This window comes from Rana temporaria, chromosome 2 (genome assembly GCF_905171775.1).
Source record: "Rana temporaria chromosome 2, aRanTem1.1, whole genome shotgun sequence".
Classification (NCBI taxonomy): Eukaryota; Metazoa; Chordata; class Amphibia; order Anura; family Ranidae; genus Rana; species Rana temporaria.
The window spans coordinates 499,081,896-499,099,418 of NC_053490.1; the positions used below are offsets into that span (position 1 = coordinate 499,081,896).

Below are 17,523 nucleotides of genomic sequence, written 5' to 3' on the forward strand. Positions count from 1 at the left end.
ATCTTTCTCTTGGCAATGCCCCATAGATTCTCTACGGGGTTCAGGTCAGGCGAGTTTGCTGGCCAATCAAGCACAGTAATCCCACGGTCATTGAACCAGGCTTTGGTGCTTTGGCAGTGTGGGCAGGTGCCAAGTCCTGCTGGAAAAAGAAGTCAGTGTCCCCATAGAGCTCATCTGCGGAAGGAAGCATGAAGTGCTCCAAAATCTCCTGGTAGACGGCTGCAGTGACCCTGGACTTAATGAAGCACAGTGGACCAACACCAGCAGATGACACGGCGCCCCAAATCAACAGACTGTGGAAACTTCACACTGGACTTCAAGCATCTTGCAGTGTGTGCCTCTCCATTCTTCCTCCATACTCCGGGTCCTTGGTTTCCAAATGAGATTCAAAATTTGCTCTCATCAGAAAAGAGGACTTTGGACCCCTGAAAACAGACCAGGTGTGTTTTTCTTTAGCGCAGGTAAGACGCTTCTGACGTTGTTTGTTGTTCAGGAGTGGGGTGACAAGAGGAATACGACATTTGAAGTCCATGTCCAGGACCCGTCTGTGTGGTGGCTCTTGATGCTCTGACTCCAGCCTCAGTCCACTCCTTGTGAAAGTCCCCAACACTTTTGAATGGCCTTTTCCTGACAATCCTCTCCAGGCTGCGGTCATCCCTGCTGCTTGTGCACCTTTTTCTTCCACACTTTTGCCTTCCACATAACTTTCTATTAATCTGCTTTGATACAGCACTTTGGGAACATCCAACTTCTTTTGCAGTTACCTTTTGAGGCTTTCCCTCCTTATGGAGGGTGTCAATGATGGTTTTCTGCACAACTGTCAGGTCAGCAGTCTTTCCCATGATTGTGATTCCTACTGAACCTACTGACTGAGAGACCATTTAAAGGCTCATGAACCCTTTGCAGGTGTTATGGCTTAATTAGCTGATTAGGGTGGGACACTTTGGACCTAGAATATTGCACCTTTTCCCAATATTCAAATTTTCTGAGATTATGGATTTGGGGTTTTCATGAGCTGTAAGCCATAATCATCACAATTATGACAAATCACGGCTTGAACTATGTTGCTTTGAATGTAATGAGTCTGTCTCATATATTAGTTTCACCTTTTAAGTTGCATTAGTGAAATAAACGAACTAAAGCTTCAGAATGGCAAAGATGTTTGTATTACAAATTATGTGAGCAGACTGCAGTTCCTCTTTAAATTTTAAGCTATATAAGTACCTGTATAAAAATATGCAAAAATCTCCCCTGAGCTAATGGATATATGAATTGTAGTATTCAAAGAAGCCACTAGGAGACAGTATTAGGCCAATGCAATAAAGAGGAAGAGAGCAAGGGGAAACGCATGGGTTCCGAGTTACTGAAATGTGACAGAAGGTAAACATCATTTGTGTATGTCAAAAAAAAAAAATTAGAATGCAAGTGTACATAACTAGATGTTTTAAGTTCAGTTCAGCTACTCTGGTTCACAGTGACCAATTGGAAGCCACCTTTTAGCACTCAAATAAAATTGGACTATTAGATACATAGAAATAAAGAAAAGTGACAACAGAAAAAAGACCAGGTGATCCATCGAGTCTGCCCTTTTTTTTGTTTTGTTTTTAAAATTTATACATGTTTTTGTATTTTTTTTTTTTAGTTTATGTTTGTCCCAAGCCTTCTTCAATCCATTTACCATTGAAAGCTGATCTCTTACTCCAGCCACTTAACATGGCAGATACACTATATTGTCAAAAGTATTGGGACACCTGCCTTTACACACATGAACTTTAACCACTTAAGCCCCAGACCAAAATGCAGCTAAAGTACCAGGCCCCTTTTTGCAAATCGGCACTGCGTCGCTTTAACTGACAATTGCGCGGTCGTGCGACGTGGCTCCCAAACAAAATTGGCGTCCTTTTTTCCCCACAAATAGAGCTTTCTTTTGGTGGTATTTGATCACCTCTGCGGTTTTTATTTTTTGCGCTATAAACAAAAATAGAGCGACAATTTTGAAAAAAATGCAATATTTTTTACTTTTTGCTGTAATAAATATCCCCCAAAAATATATAAAAAAACATTTTTTTTCCTCAGTTTAGGCCGATACGTATTCTTCTACCTATTTTTGGTAAAAAAAAAACGCAATAAGCGTTTATCGGTTGGTTTGCGCAAAATTTATAGCGTTTACAAAATAGGGGATAGTTTTATTGCATTTTTATTAATTCTTTTTTTTACTACTAATGGCGGCGATCAGCGATTTTTTTCATAACTGCGACATTATGGCGGACACTTCAGACAATTTTGACACATTTTTGGGACCATTGTCATTTTCACAGCAAAAAAATGCATTTAAAATGCATTGTTTACTGTGGAAATGACAGTTGCAGTTTGGGAGTTAACCACAGGGGGCGCTGAAGGGGTTATGTGTGAACTAATATGTGTTTACAACTGTAGGGGGGTTGTAAACCCTTACAGACCACTTTTACCTACAGGTAATCCTAGATTAAGGCTTACCTGTAGGTGCAACAAATAACTCCTAAACCTACACGGTTTAGGAGATATTTGCAGAAAAGACTGCACCGATGTCTACGGCGCCCAACGGCGCTGGCGCACTGAGCGTGCCGTTAGTGAAGGCGATCATGCCATCACTGGCGGCTCCCGCACGCATGCTTGGGAGTGATATCATCGTAGCTCCGTCCAGTCATAGCGCCGGAGCCGCGATACCCGGAAGTCACTCTGGGAGAGATGTCAGCAACTGAGGAGGCAAATGAGCACCCTTTGTCTTGCAGGGTGTATTTTATTTTTATTTTGGATGGAGGCTTTACGTCCTCTTTAAGGCCTCGTACACACGATAGGTTAAACAGAGGACAACGGTCTGATGGACCATTTTCATCAGTCAAAACCGATCGTGTGTGGGCCCCATAGGTTATTTAACCATCGGTTAAAAAAAATCCAACTTGCTTTAAATTTAACCGATGGATTCCCAACCGATAGGTCAAAACCGATCATTAGTAGGCACGACCATCGGTTAAAAATCCACGCATGCTCAGAATCAAGTCGACGCATGCTTGGAAGCATTGAACGTCACCGCGTTCTGACACGATCGGTTATTTTAACTGATGGTGTGTGGGCGCGACGGACCATCAGTCAGCTTCATCGGTTAACCGATGACAACGGTCCTTCAGACCGTTCTCATCGGATGGAGTGATCGTGTGTACGAGGCTTAAGACGTCAGCATACCAAGACATTTTGGACAATTTCATGCCCCCAACTTTGTGGATGGCCCCTTCCTGTTCCAACATGACTGCGCACCAGTGCACAAAGCACGGCTAATAAAGACATGGATTAGTGAGTTTAGGGTGGAGGAACTTGACTGGCCTGAACTCAATCCGATAGAACACCTTTGGGATGAATTAGAGTGGAGACTGTCACCCAGACCTTCTCATCCAACACGAATGCCTGACCTCACAAATGCGCTTCTGTAAGAATGATCAAACACTCCCATAGACACACTCCTAAACCTTGTGGAGTATAGACTGTGAACCGTGTGATTGTCAGCAGGGTGTAGAGAATTCTATCAAACCAAAGAAAAATCAACAATCCCCACTTTGTTTTTTCCACCTCTCCGTTTTTCCAATTTTCCCAAAAAAGCTCTTCTAAATGTATTTTTAATGGTGTGCCGGGAACTATGATTACTAACGTATCTATGATGATTTTATTATTTGTGATCCTTCTGCAGAAAGAGAAAAGAGGAATTTGGGTGCATTCCATACAGTATGATGTGTGATGAAAGAGGCGGAACTGTCATCAGCTGACTTTCACATTGCTGGGCTGGGGAGATTAGAACATAGCACGGCTCTTACTCTTATTCCACTTATCATTTCACCAGAACTTCTACATCCCTTATATACAACCACCACCTTTCCAGGAAAGGCCACGCCGAGACCATTTGTGTTTAGCAAAGGGTTCCGATACAGAAGGCTGTCTTTGTAAGGTAAGGACCGACATGAAGTATATACTGGGCGGCACTGTGGAAGTACATTGTCTTGGTCTTATGTGTGGCTGGGGGAGTATGTGGTCCTCTACACTTTTTTTTTTTTCCCAATAACAATTTTATTGATCAAATAAAGTTAGTACATACATAACTCACAGTCTTCCATGAGAGGAAGGATGCAGATAAAGACAACATAACAAGAAATCAAGGAGGCACAGTAATATTAAAACAGAGTGCTCGATACCTTTGGTTACTATAGTCCACAGTAGTAGCACGCGTATTGTTCCAATAGTGCCAATGTGGCGGGATGCAAACTTGCCCCTGTCTATAAGGACTGCCTGTGTGTTGTAGCTAGAGTGATCAAGAAGCCTAACTGCTGCATATCTTGTCAATCGGAGTCACTAGGGGACTCTCAAGTCATGGAGGAAAGAAAGAAAGAAAGAAAGGGGGACAGAAAGAAGAAAAGAGGGGGAAAGAGTAAAGAGGGACAGGGTACAGAAAGTGTCCATCACTTCAGGCCACATACCGTCTCAAGATGGATCCTCCCAGCGGTGCCACAGCTCCCAGACAGCGTCATGTGCCTCCATCCTGTCCCGCAGCCTGGCGGTCATTTTCTCCATAGTCTCCACGTCCCTAATCCGAGCATATAGGGCCTCGTGGGGGGGGGGGGAGGGAGAGCGGCGATTCCAGTGCAACGCCACCAAGCATCTCGCTGCCGTAAGAATGTGGCTGGCCAGTTTCTTATACGGGGACAGGAGTTTTAGTGGCGTGAGACCCAGGAGGAAGTATTTTGGGGATGGGGAATCTTTTTGTCCAGGAGCCGCTCCAGCAATTGCCGAACCGAGTCCCAGAAGGGCAATATTATCGGGCAGCTCCAATAAATGTGGAGAAGGGTTCCCCTAGCCCCGAGGCAACGCCAGCAGCGATCCGAGCTAGAGGGATAGATGGCGTGGAGGACGTCTGAAGTCATGTACCAGAAGCATAAGAATTTATACGCATTTTCTTTATAGAGTGTGCAGATCGAGCTTTTCGCCGCCTGTGACCAAATCCCACGCCACTGCTCCAGGGGTATTTCCTCGCCAAGAGCCTTTTCCCATCTTATCATGTATGCATGTTTGCCCTTCACCTCCATGGACCAAGCATTTAATATGGCGTATATCCCCGAAATCAGTCCCCTTTGGACCGAGCCCACCAGGATTAGACGTTCGAATGGGGTTGGAGGAGAAAAGGTCCTCTACACTTTTATATGCCGGAGACACATCAATTCAAGTATCAGTTTTCTTTTTTGATTTATGGGTATTTTCTTTTTATCAGTTGTTTCCTGTTCAGTTGGATTGGATCCAATGTAAAACCAAATTGTAGTTTGGAGAAAAACCTTAAAGCGGAGGTCCGCCTAAAAAGTAAATATTAAAAGCCAGCAGCTACAAATACTGCAGCTGCTGACTTTTAATAAATGGACACTTACCTGTGCAGCGAGCCCGCGATGTTGGCAGCCAAAGCTGATCAGTTGCTCGGCTCTCGGCTGCCCCCGCCGCCATCCTCGGCAACGGAATCAGGAAGTGAAGACTTGCGGCTTCACTTCCCGGTTCCCTACTGTGTATGTGTGAGTTGCGCTGCGTGTCCTCACTGGACCCTGCTGTCTTTTGGGACCTGTGTGACCGGAAGTGGTGTAGGTCACCGCGATCACATATGTCAGGAAGTGGGAGCAAATACCTGTATTACAAAGGTATCGGCTCCCCCCTGAAAGGTGCCAAATGTGACACCGGAGGGGGGGGGGGGAGGATTCCAAAAAGTGGAAGTTCCATTTTTGGGTGGAACTCCACTTTAACTATGGATTTCCCCAGCAGTTCCTGCTTGTATACTCACATGATTGATAGAGTTGCCCCTCCCCCATAGACTTATCAATCCAGTGCCGCTCCTCCTCCATATTGAATGACACCCAGCATCATTCAACCAACTTTCTGTGAGCTCAGGGGGTCAAGGTTCCACCCCCTGCTTTGGGCTCACAGGTGAATACTGCAGAGTACTTATGGATTCCCTCAGCAGTTCCTGCTCCTATACTCACCTGATCGCCAGTGTTGTCCCCCATAGACTTATCAATCCAGTGTCACTCCTCTTCCAGATTGAATGACGCCCAGCATCATTCAACCAACTTTCTGTGAGCTTAGGGGGTCAAGGTTCCACCCTGCCTTGGGCTCACAGGTGAATACTGCAGAGTACTTATGGATTCCCTCAGCAGTTCCTGCTCCTATACTCACCTGATCGCCAGTGTTGTCCCCCATAGACTTATCAATCCAGTGTCACTCCTCTTCCAGATTGAATGACGTCCAGCATCATTCAACCAACTTTCTGTGAGCTCAGGGGGTCAAGGTTCCACCCCTGCCTTGGGCTCACAGGTTAATACTGAAGAGAATTTATGGATTCCCTCAGCAGTTCCTGCTTCTATACTCACCTGATCTCCAGTGTTATTGGATAAAAAAAGGGAAAGGAAGGTGGGACTTTATATGAAGCATGCATCCCGGGAGAAAACAAGATCATGATGAAGATGGCAAATACTTGGTATATTAGAACTATGAAAATTACATGACAGCATTGTACAACAACAATTGGCAGTCAATAGTTTATTGATATATATATAAAATATGACAATAATGATAATACCATGATAAAATAATGGCATAGTATGTTTGTAATGTGAAACATTATAAAGAACCAAATTCATTGGGATTCACGTATAAAATATGATAATAATAACATGATATAATAGTAGCATAATGTAAACATTGTAAAGAACCAATTTCATTGAAGCGTGTCTCCAATTCATTGGTACAATCCAATTGGTAAATATGGTATTAGATAGTATTACAAAATATGAGCTAGGGGGCATCTATTGGCTCAACGTGTTTCGTGGTTACTACCACTTTTCAGGAGCAAGTACGGGGTAGATGTCGATAAGTATTGAAACACATAATTAATCTGTGAAAGAATGGAATGATAGGTCTTTGTATAGGGAGAGGAGGGGGGGGGGAAACAATTTCCCAGGGTTCCTTACAGAGATGCCAATGAGACTGGCTGCAGGCGTGGAGGGCCGAGGGCGACCAGAGAGAGGCGGTATATGCCTTGCGCTCTCATACAAAGTCCCAACTGGTTGCTTTTGTTTTGTTTTTATCTCCAGTGTTCTTGGTTTAGCCAGGGGTTGCCCCCACTAAACCCCCAGCATGGGGAAATTGATTATCTCTGTACCCTACAAACAGCACAATTGTAATAAAAAAAATTACATTTTATTTATACAAAAGATGATTAAAAAGGGACACATGTCCAAACATATAAAACAAACAATGCATGCAGTAATATTTGTGTTGCGTTGATATTGCTGGTAAAATGGTATCCCCAGGTAAATGCGAGGGACACAGGATGTAATTCCTGATGTACAGCAGATTCTCTACATGTTTCGCGCTGACAACCTCCTCTTCAGGAGGAATTAATTACTGCCATACAATGAGAACCAACAGCCAAATATAGCAGCAGCAGTAGGAGAACCCGAGGGTACTCCCCCACAGCGGACAACCACAAGCACGTATCTATAACATAACAGCCAGGTAGTCATGTAAATTAACCTGGGGGAAGGGGTAGTTGACCCTAACCACTGTGCATCCTATCAAGGTGAAAGGCCATTTCAAGATAATCCTTACAAAGTTTTTTTAGGGGTATCTGTATCCCGCACTGGCCCCTGGGCATCGGCCACCAACCTTCTATTTTATAAATTGTTAATTCATTTTAAAAAAATGTTTGTTTGTTGATATTTTTACACCTTTAACCACTTCAGTGCTGTAGGATGCCGTATGACGTCCTGGACTTCAGTGGGGGGTATCTGAATAATGCCGGGCACCCGCGATTGCTCCTCACAGATCAGGGACGTGGATCTGTGTGTGTAAAGTCCTGTCATGGGAGCGGAGAACTGATCGAATGGTCCTTGTATAGAGGAACAACGATCGGTCACCTCCTCTCATCAGTCCCCTCCCCCTACAGTTAGAATCACTCCCTAGGACACACGATTAATCCCTTGGTCGCACACTAGTGTTAACCCCTTCCCTGCCAGTCACATTTATACAGTAATTAGTGCATTTGTATAGCACTGATAAATAAATGTGAATGTGAATGGTCCCAAAAATGAATCAAAAGTGTCCGATATGTTTGCCGCAATGTCACAGTCACAATAAAAATTGCAGATCACCGTCATTAGTAGTAAAAAAAAAAAAAAAAAAAAAAATTAGAATACAAATGCCATAAATCTATACCCTATTTTGTAGATGCTTTTGCGCAAACCAATCAATATACGCTTATTGCGATTCTTTTTTACCAAAAATATTATAGAAGAATACATATCGGCCTAAACTGAGAATTTTTTTATTTTTTTTAAATGGGATATTTATTTTAGGAATAAGTAAAAAATATTGTTTTTTTTTCAAAATTGACGCTCTTTTTTTGATTATAGCGCAAAAAATAAAAAACGCAGAGGTGATCAAATTTCACCAAAAGAAAGCTCTATTTGTGGGGAGAAAAATTAATTTGGGTGCAACGTCGCACGACTGCACAATTGTCATTCAAATTGTGACAGCGCTGAAAGCTGAAAATTGGCCTGGGCAGGAAGGGGATGAAAATGCCCGGTATTGACGTGGTTAAATGCAGATTTTTTTTCTTTTTTTGCCAGTAAGAATGAGCTCCTATGGATACAAGCAATAAAGAAATGTAAACGGTAACCGCACTTTCATGGGGAAAAAAATTGCAAATAATTATTTTTTAAATACAGTTAGCCAGATTCAGAAAGACTGGCTTAACTTTGAGCCGACGTAGCGTATGGCATATACGCTACGCCGCCGTAAGTCAGAGAGGCAAGTTCTGTATTCACAAAGCACTTGCCTCCTAAGTTACGGCGGCGTAGCGTAAATGGGCCGGCGTAAGCACGCCTAATTCAAATGAGGAACAGGGGGGCGTGTTTTATGTAAATGATTCGTGACCCGACGTGATTGACGTTAACGAACGGCGCATGCGCCCTCCGTGGGCATATCCCAGTGTGCATTGCTCCAAAGTACGCCGCAAGGACGTATTGGTTTCGACGTGAACGTAAATTACGTCCAGCCCCATTCACGGACGACTTACGCAAACGACGTAAAATTAAAAAAATTTGACGCGGGAACGACGTCCATACTTAACATTGGCTAGGCTAGCTTTTTGTTCGACTAACTTTACGCCGGATAACGCCTTACGTAAACGGCGTATCTTTACTGCGACGGGCAAGCGTACGTTCGTGAATAGGCGTATCTCGCTGATTTACGCATTTTAGGCGTAAATCAGCGTTCACGCCCCTAGCGGCCGGCGGAACTAGACAGCTAAGATACGACGGCGCAGGCAGTCGTATCTTAGCTACATTTAAGTGTATCTCAATTTGAGAATACACTTAAATGTACGACGGCGCAGATTCAGAGTTACGACGGCGTATCTACTGATACGCCGGCGTAAACCTCTCTGAATCTAGCTAAGTATATACAATTGTGACATAAATCATATTGTAATTGAATGTTATTAAAAATGACCTTTCCTTTTCAATCTGCAACCTCTTCTGTAAAATGCATTATGGCCACCTGGAGGCGTTCTGTGCTCAGATGGTACACAGAAGGCCCCCCCACATTTCCTACTTGTGTGATTGGCTCACTGATTTTCCCAGAAGTCTGCACTTAGGATCGGTTCTCACCTATGCAGTTTTCTTTTGATCTGTTTATGCAGTGCTTTTTGCGGTGCATTTTGCACGTGTTTTTTTTAAAGCATTTTGCCTTTTTGTGATTTTTTTTTAAGTTAATTTTTTTTTGCAGCTTCTCCATTGAGTCCCTGAACCTTTTCCAAAAAAACGCAAACGAAAAAAGCATGAATGTCTCCCATAGGAAAATATGTTGTGCGTTTCTGCAAAAAGCCCCCAAAAACACATAAGTGTAAACCAAGCCCAAGATACAAATCAGTTTTTGAGCATCCCTTGCAACAACATTTTAATATTTGGTGAGATACTCCCAAAAGGGAAATTGCATCTAAAAGGATGCAAACCCTGACACTTTCCTCATTAGAGCCCTGCAGGTGCAGCAGCTGATTGACCATTATAAAATCACTTCCATAAAGAGTCGCTATGCACAACGACAGAGACAAACAAACAGCTGTTTCTTCAGAATAACAAAAGGTAGAAATCTGCAACAATGTTTGTTAAAATCTTTGCAATGAACACAAAGGGGATTTGTTTTTCTCAACAAAAGTGGAGTTACTCTTTAACTTTTATCTAGAGTGCCACCAATCAGTGTTTTTTTTTAGGATCCATTTTTGGTAAGGAACTGTACCTGCACCCAGTGTTTGTGTGGGCAAGAGTGGTCCAACCCAGAGTGGTACTGTGCTGTGCCAGGCTCTGAGCACCGTATTGTCACCGTGTCTGGCTACCCTTCCTCATTTGTGGGTGTATGAGGGGGGGGGGGAACTCTGCTGATCAGCAGTGTGAAGGATTTCCCAAAACTACTTACTGTATATACTCAAGTATAAGCCAAGTTTTTCACCACATTTTTTTGTGCTGAAAATGCCCCCCTCAGCTTATACTTTAAAGGGTCACTAAAGGAAAAAAATTTTTTAGCTGAAATGACTGTTTACAGGACATAGAGACATAATAGTTAACTGATTCCTTTTAAAAATGATTAAAAATAGATAAAAAAACAATCATATAATGTGCCTGCAGTGTAGTTTCGTTTTTGCTGTTGTTTGCTGGTTCTCTGATGTACAGAGAGCCACTAGAGGGCAGTCAGCCAATAGAGAGCAGTGATACTTTGTCTAAAACTCCTCAGCACCAATCCAGTTTCGTTTTACTCACACCTCCTTGATTAGTGACCACCGTGAGAAATCTCCCAGTACTGTGGTTATCAGGAAACAGGCAACCAGGAAGTGTCCCAGAACAGAGAGGATTTACAGCAACATCAAAGCAAAAACGAACAATGAGCACATGAAACCAGGACTGCAGCAAGGTAAAGGAAGCTATTTAGCTAAAAAAAAAAATTCCTTTAGTGACCCTTTAATGGCCTTTTTTGCGCCTAATCTCCCGGAATTTGGGGACCCTATACCGGCCGGTCGTAGGTCCCCTGGACCCCAAACTTGGCACACATATAGCTCCACTCTTTCTCTACAAGTGTGCAAAAGTCTACAAGTTTGTTGGCCGGGAGGAGCACCAATTTTTTAAACCTGGGCACCCCTTCTATATACTCTAGGGATGAAAATAACGATTATTTTCATAATCGATTAGTTGGCCGATTATTGTTTCGATTAATCGGATAATAGCCTTTAAAAAAAAAAAATTGCATTTAAAAAAATGTTTGGGCCAATTTGTTGTTGGGCAGATTACAAAACACAAATTGCCGCAAAAACACATTACATGCTTTTCTGCAGCTTCTCCATTGAAGTATATTGAACCAAAAAAAAAAAAATACCACAGTTACCAAAGTCCTTGCCCTTTCCAAATATGCAGCAGCTGAAAAAAAAATCATGGATGTGAATGTGTCCCATAGGAACTGTAGTGTGTTTCTCCAAAAAGCACCAAAAAACAGAGGCGTGAACCCAGGCCTGAGATGTTTAGTAACATAATGGGGTTAAAAAAACAAAAATAAGTTCAAAAAGAGCAAATAATCGCTACTGTAAGGGGTTCATTTTTTACTGTGTGACAGTGAAAGTAATATTTACAGTAGCAATTTGCTTTTTTGTACTATAAAAGGGCTAATTTTATTTTTTTCAACCCCATTATGTTACTGGCCGATTAATCGATTATGAAAATTGTAATCGATTAATTTCATAATCGATTAGTTGTTTTGCCCCTAATATACTCCCATGTTAAACGTAAGTCTACTCATTGACACAGTGAGGCATGGGCACAGTGAGGCATGCACATGGGCACAGTGAGTCATGCACATGGACACAGTGAGGCAAAGTGGGGCACAGTGAAACCCTCTACCCCCTTTTTTTTTTTCTCTTTCCTCTCTTCTCCTCTTCTTCTTTCACCTCTTTTCCTTCCCTTTCCCTTCCCCAACCCCCCTCCCTGCCCCTCTTGACCATTAAAGAATTATACTACTAAAAACCCTATATACTGGTCAAGATGGGCATAACAAAAATTTCCTAGGGTGAACCCTATGGTTCATAATGTATAATGAATATTGTACAATCTTCTATGTCTTACTTGTATGCCTTTATATGCCCTCTTCAGGTGAGGATTGACCTGCAATACAAGATTGTATGCTGAAGCTTAAATTTCTTTTTGCAGTAATTTCTGTTCATTGCCAAAACAAGCTATTTTCTCGCTATTTTTTGATGTATCTTTGTACTATCCTGTATGCTTTCATATTCACCCAATAAAAACTTATGAAACAAAAAAAAAAGTGGGGCACAGTGAGGCATATACTCGAGTCAATATGTTTTTTTCATTTTTTTTGTGGTAAAATTAGGTGCCTCGGCATATACTCGAGTATATACGGTAAATACAAAATAGCGATAGTGAAAATATTCCTGGGCAAACCTCTGTGAAGCCTCACTTTCCATAATTGTTACAATAAAAACAAAAAGCATGGAATGCACATTGTAACATTTGCTGGATTGCACAAACGTTATTTTGCTAGGAAACAGCATTATAGTATGCATTCTTCTGCAATTACATTGTAATTTTATTCCTCAGAAGAGGGATCTTTGGGAGACGTTTGAATTCTGGTAACGGAGCTGTGCACTGTGATGAAATATTCAGAATTACACAACCAGCCCAGTCATGGAGCAAGAAGGAAATGCTGAATCATCCCTTATCAGCAATCCACAATGAATCAGCAGCCTTGGCTGAACTCAGCATGGATCGGAGTCAGGTGACAATACACACTCCGTCTGTTTCTCTAGAGAAGCGTTTCTCAACTCCAGGCCCCAACAGGTCATGTTTTCAGGATTTCCCTCAGATGAAACGGCTGTGGCAATTACTAAGGCTGGGTTCACACTACTACACTACTTTCATCCTACTTTGCTCTGCTACATTTATCCTACATTGGTCCTACTTTCATGAACAGGATACTACTTTGGTCCGACTTCAATGATATTCAATGGGCCTGAAGTAGGATCAAAAGTAGTACAGGGAGCATTTTCAAAGTCGGACCGACTTGTGTAGGACGCTACAAGACGCTCTCATAGGGAAACATTGAACACAGAGCAAAGTAGGATGAAAGTAGTGTAGTAGTGTGAACCCAGCCTGAGGCAGTGAAACTGATCAAATCACCTGTGCAAAATAATGGAAAGTCTGAAAACATGACCTGTTGGGGCGCCTTGAAGACTGGAGTTGAGAAACACTGCACTAGAGTACCAGAATTAATTACAATTGTTATGCATACAGTATCTCACAAAAGTAAGTACACCCCTCACATTTTTGTAAATATTTTATTATATCTTTTCATGTGACAACACTGAAGAATAGACACTTTGCTACAATGTAATGTAGTGAGTGTACAGCTTATATAACAGTGTAAATTTGCTGTTCCCTCGTAATAACTCAACACACAGCCATTAATGGCTAAACCGCTGGCAACAAAAGTGAGTACACCGCTAAGTGAAAATGTCCAAATCGTGCCCAATTAGCCATTTTTCCTCCCTGGTGTCATGCGAATCGTTAGTGTTACAAGGTCTCAGGTGTGAATGGGGAGCAGGTGTGTTAAATTTGGTGTTATCGCTCTCACTCTCTCATACTGGTCACAGGAAGTTCAAGATGGCACCTCATGGCAAAGAACACTCTGAGGATCTGAAAAAAAGAATGGTTGCTCTACATAAAGATGGCAAACCTTGGCACCCCAGATGTTTTGGAACTACATTTCCCATGATGCTCATGCACTCTGCAGTGCAGATGAGCATCATGGGAAATGTAGTTCCAAAACATCTGGGGTGCCAAGGTTTGCCATCACTGGCCTAGGCTATAATAAGATTGCCAAGACTCTGAAACTGAGCTGCAGCATGGTGGCAGAGACCATACAGCGGTTTAACAGGACATGTTCTACTTATAACAGGCCTCGCCATGGTTGACCAAAAAAGTTGAGTACACGTGCTCAGCGTCATATCTAGAGGTTGTCTTTGAGAAATAGACATATGAGTGCTGCCCCATTGCTGCAGAGGATGAAGGGGTGGGGTTCAGCCTGTCATTGCCCAGCCCATACACTGCATCAAATTGGTCTGCATGGCTGTCATCCCAGAAGGAAGCTTCTTCTAAAAATGATGCACAAGAAAGCATGCAAACAGTTTGCTGAAGACAAGCAGACTAAGGACATGGATTACTGGAACCATGTCCTGTGGTCTGATGAGACCAAGATAAACTTATTTGGTTCAGACGGTGTCAATCGTATGTGGCGGCAACCAGGTGAGGAGTACAAAGACAAGTGTGTCTTGCCTACAGTCAAGCATGGTGGGAGTGTCATGGTCTGGGGCTGCATCAGTGTTGCCGGAACTGGGGAGCTACAGTTCATTGAGGGAACCATGAATGCCAACATGTACTGTGACATACGGAAGCAGAGCATGATCCCCTTCCTTTGGAGACTGGGCCACAGGGCAGTATTCTAACATAACAACCCCAAACACACCTCCAAGATGACCACTGCCTTGCTAAAGAAGCTGAGGGTAAAGGTGATGGACCGGCCATGCATTTCTCCAGACCTAAACCCTATTGAGCATCTGTGGGGTGTCCTGCAAAATGGAAGGTGGAGGAGCACAAGGTCTCCAACATCCACCAGCTCCATGATGTCATCATGGAGGAGTGGAAGAGGTCTCCAGTGGCAACCTGTGAAACTCTGGTAAAATCCATGCCCAAGAGGGTTAGGGCAGTGCAGGAAAATAATGGTGGCCACACAAAATGTTGACACTTTGGGCCCAATTTGGACATTTTCACTTAGGGGTGTACTCACTTTTGTTACCGGCGGTTCTGACATTAATGGCTGTGTGTTGAGTTATTTTGAGGGGTCAGTAAATTTACACTGTTATACAATCTGTACACTTACTACTTTACATTGTAGCAAAGTGTCATTTCTTCAGTGTTGTCACTTTTGTGAGATACTGTATATATAGTTACTGTACATTGGACCAATGTAACTATGTATAAAATGTCCATACCTGGAATTATTTTTTAAGGGCTGGAATCAGCCCTTTTAAGAGTTATGGTGCAATTTAGATATGCTTTACCTGTGTTGCCAATCATCACATGCATCAGAAAAGTATTTTTAAGACGAGGTGCGCATGGAGTTTGTAGAGTGGAGTCAGCAGGATAGGGGAAGCATCCCCAGGCCTGGTAGTTCTGTTGAAGCGGTGTACCTCGGAAAAGACTGGATAGTGATATCTGGCCAGCAAGCTATTCAACCACTCGACCACCGGAAGGCTTTACCCCCTTCAAACCCAGGCCGTTTTTTGCACTGTGCTACTTTAACTGGCAAATGTGCGGTCATGCAACATGTACGCAAATGGAACTTATATAATTGTATTCACACAAATAGAGCTTGCTTTTGGGGGCATTTGATTACCACTGGGTTTTATATTTTTTATTAAATAAACAAAAAAAATACTGAAAAAAAACCCCACAATACTTTCTGGTATAAAATATATCCTATAAAACAAAAATCGAATTTCTTCATAAATTTAGGGCAACATTTATTTTGGTACATATCTTTGGAAAAAAAATCCCAATAAGTGTATATTAATTGGTTTGTATGGAAGTTATAGCGGCTACAAACGATGGGATATATACTGGAATTTATGCAGCTATAGAAGAGAGTCGAAGGGAAATCTTCTAACGCAACAGACAAATGTTCAAAGAAAGAACCATAATCTAATACCGGCCTGCATGGAAGTTTATTACTCTTATCACATATCACACCGATTTCTCCCCTTGAATTTGTTTCACTACAAAGAGTGTGAGGCTGCATTCACACTGGTCCACATGCATGGCACACACATGGCATGTGCCCATGGACAAGTGAGACCCTAAGCATAGAGCGAGAGAAGAGCAGGGGCAATGACAGGGCTACACAACCTCCTAATTATATACACAATATCCCTGAATATAATGAATTCATTCCAAATCACAGTTCATATTTAACAACATTACACAGTGTGGGCAGTATCCCAAATTAAAAAAAAAAAAAGGTTAAAAATAAAAATGGGGATGGGAAAATAGAAAGGAAAAATGGGGACTGATAAGGGACCACACAGCACCCCATTACATACAGAACCCACCATACAACCCTCCACATGGAAACATGGAATCTTAATTTATATAGAACCTGCCATACCACTGGCACTCACCATACTGCACCCCATGATATACAGCACCCACCATACAGCACCCCATTATACACAGCACCCACCATACTGCACCCCATTATACACAGCACCCACCATACTACTAACAAACACAGGGATCACACTGCACCCCATTACATACAGCACCCACCATACTGCACCCCATGATATACAGCACCCACCATACTGCACCCCATTATACACAGCACTCACCATACTGCTACCAAACACAGGGATCACACTGCACCCCATTACATACAGCACCCACCATACTGCACCCCATGATATACAGAATCCACCATACAACCCTCCAATACAAGGACCACATTGAATCCCAATTTAAATAGAACCTGCCAAACCACTGGCCAAAACAGGGACCAGGCAGCATCCACCATACTGTGGCCTCAGTACAGGAATTGCACTGCAGTTTGTTACATATAACACCCACCATACTACTACCCAACACATGGATCACACTGCACCCCATTACATACAGCACCCACCATACTGCACCCCATTATATACAGCACCCACCATACTACTACCCAACACAGGGATCACACTGCACCCCATTACATACAGCACCTACCATACTGCACCTCATTATATACACAGCACCCACCATACTGCACCCCATAATATACAGCACCCACCATACTGCACCCCATTACATACACAGCACTCACCATACTGCTCCCCATTATATACATCACTACCATACTGTGCCCCATTATATACATCACTACCATACTGCGCCCCATTATATACATCACTACCATACTGCGCCCCATTATATACACAGCACCCACCATAGTGCGCCTTATTATATACAGCTCGCACCATACTGCTACCCAACACACTACACCCCATTATATATAGCACCTACCATACTGCCCCCATTATACACATCACCCCATTATATACACCACCCACCATACTGCCCCCCCCCCATTATATACAGCACCCACCATACTACTACCCAACACAGGGATCACACTGCACCCCATTAAATACAGCACCTACCATACTGCACCCCATAATATACAGAATCTACCATACTGCACCCCATTATATACAGCACCCACTATACTGCACCCCATAATATACAGAATCTACCATACTGCACCCCATTATATACACAGCACCCACCATACTGCACGCCATAATATACAGCA

The 17,523-nt window shown here is 42.7% G+C and overlaps 1 protein-coding gene across 1 annotated transcript in view; it reads left to right on the forward strand.

Moving 5' to 3' along the window:
• The first annotated feature begins 3,785 nt into the window (after positions 1-3,785).
• BACH1 (BTB domain and CNC homolog 1) overlaps positions 3,786-17,523 on the forward strand; it is a 67,686-nt gene continuing 53,948 nt past the window's right edge. The window contains exon 1 of the mRNA XM_040338851.1: positions 3,786-3,976. The gene's annotated coding sequence lies outside the window, so the exon portion shown is untranslated. The remainder of the gene's footprint in view (positions 3,977-17,523) is intronic.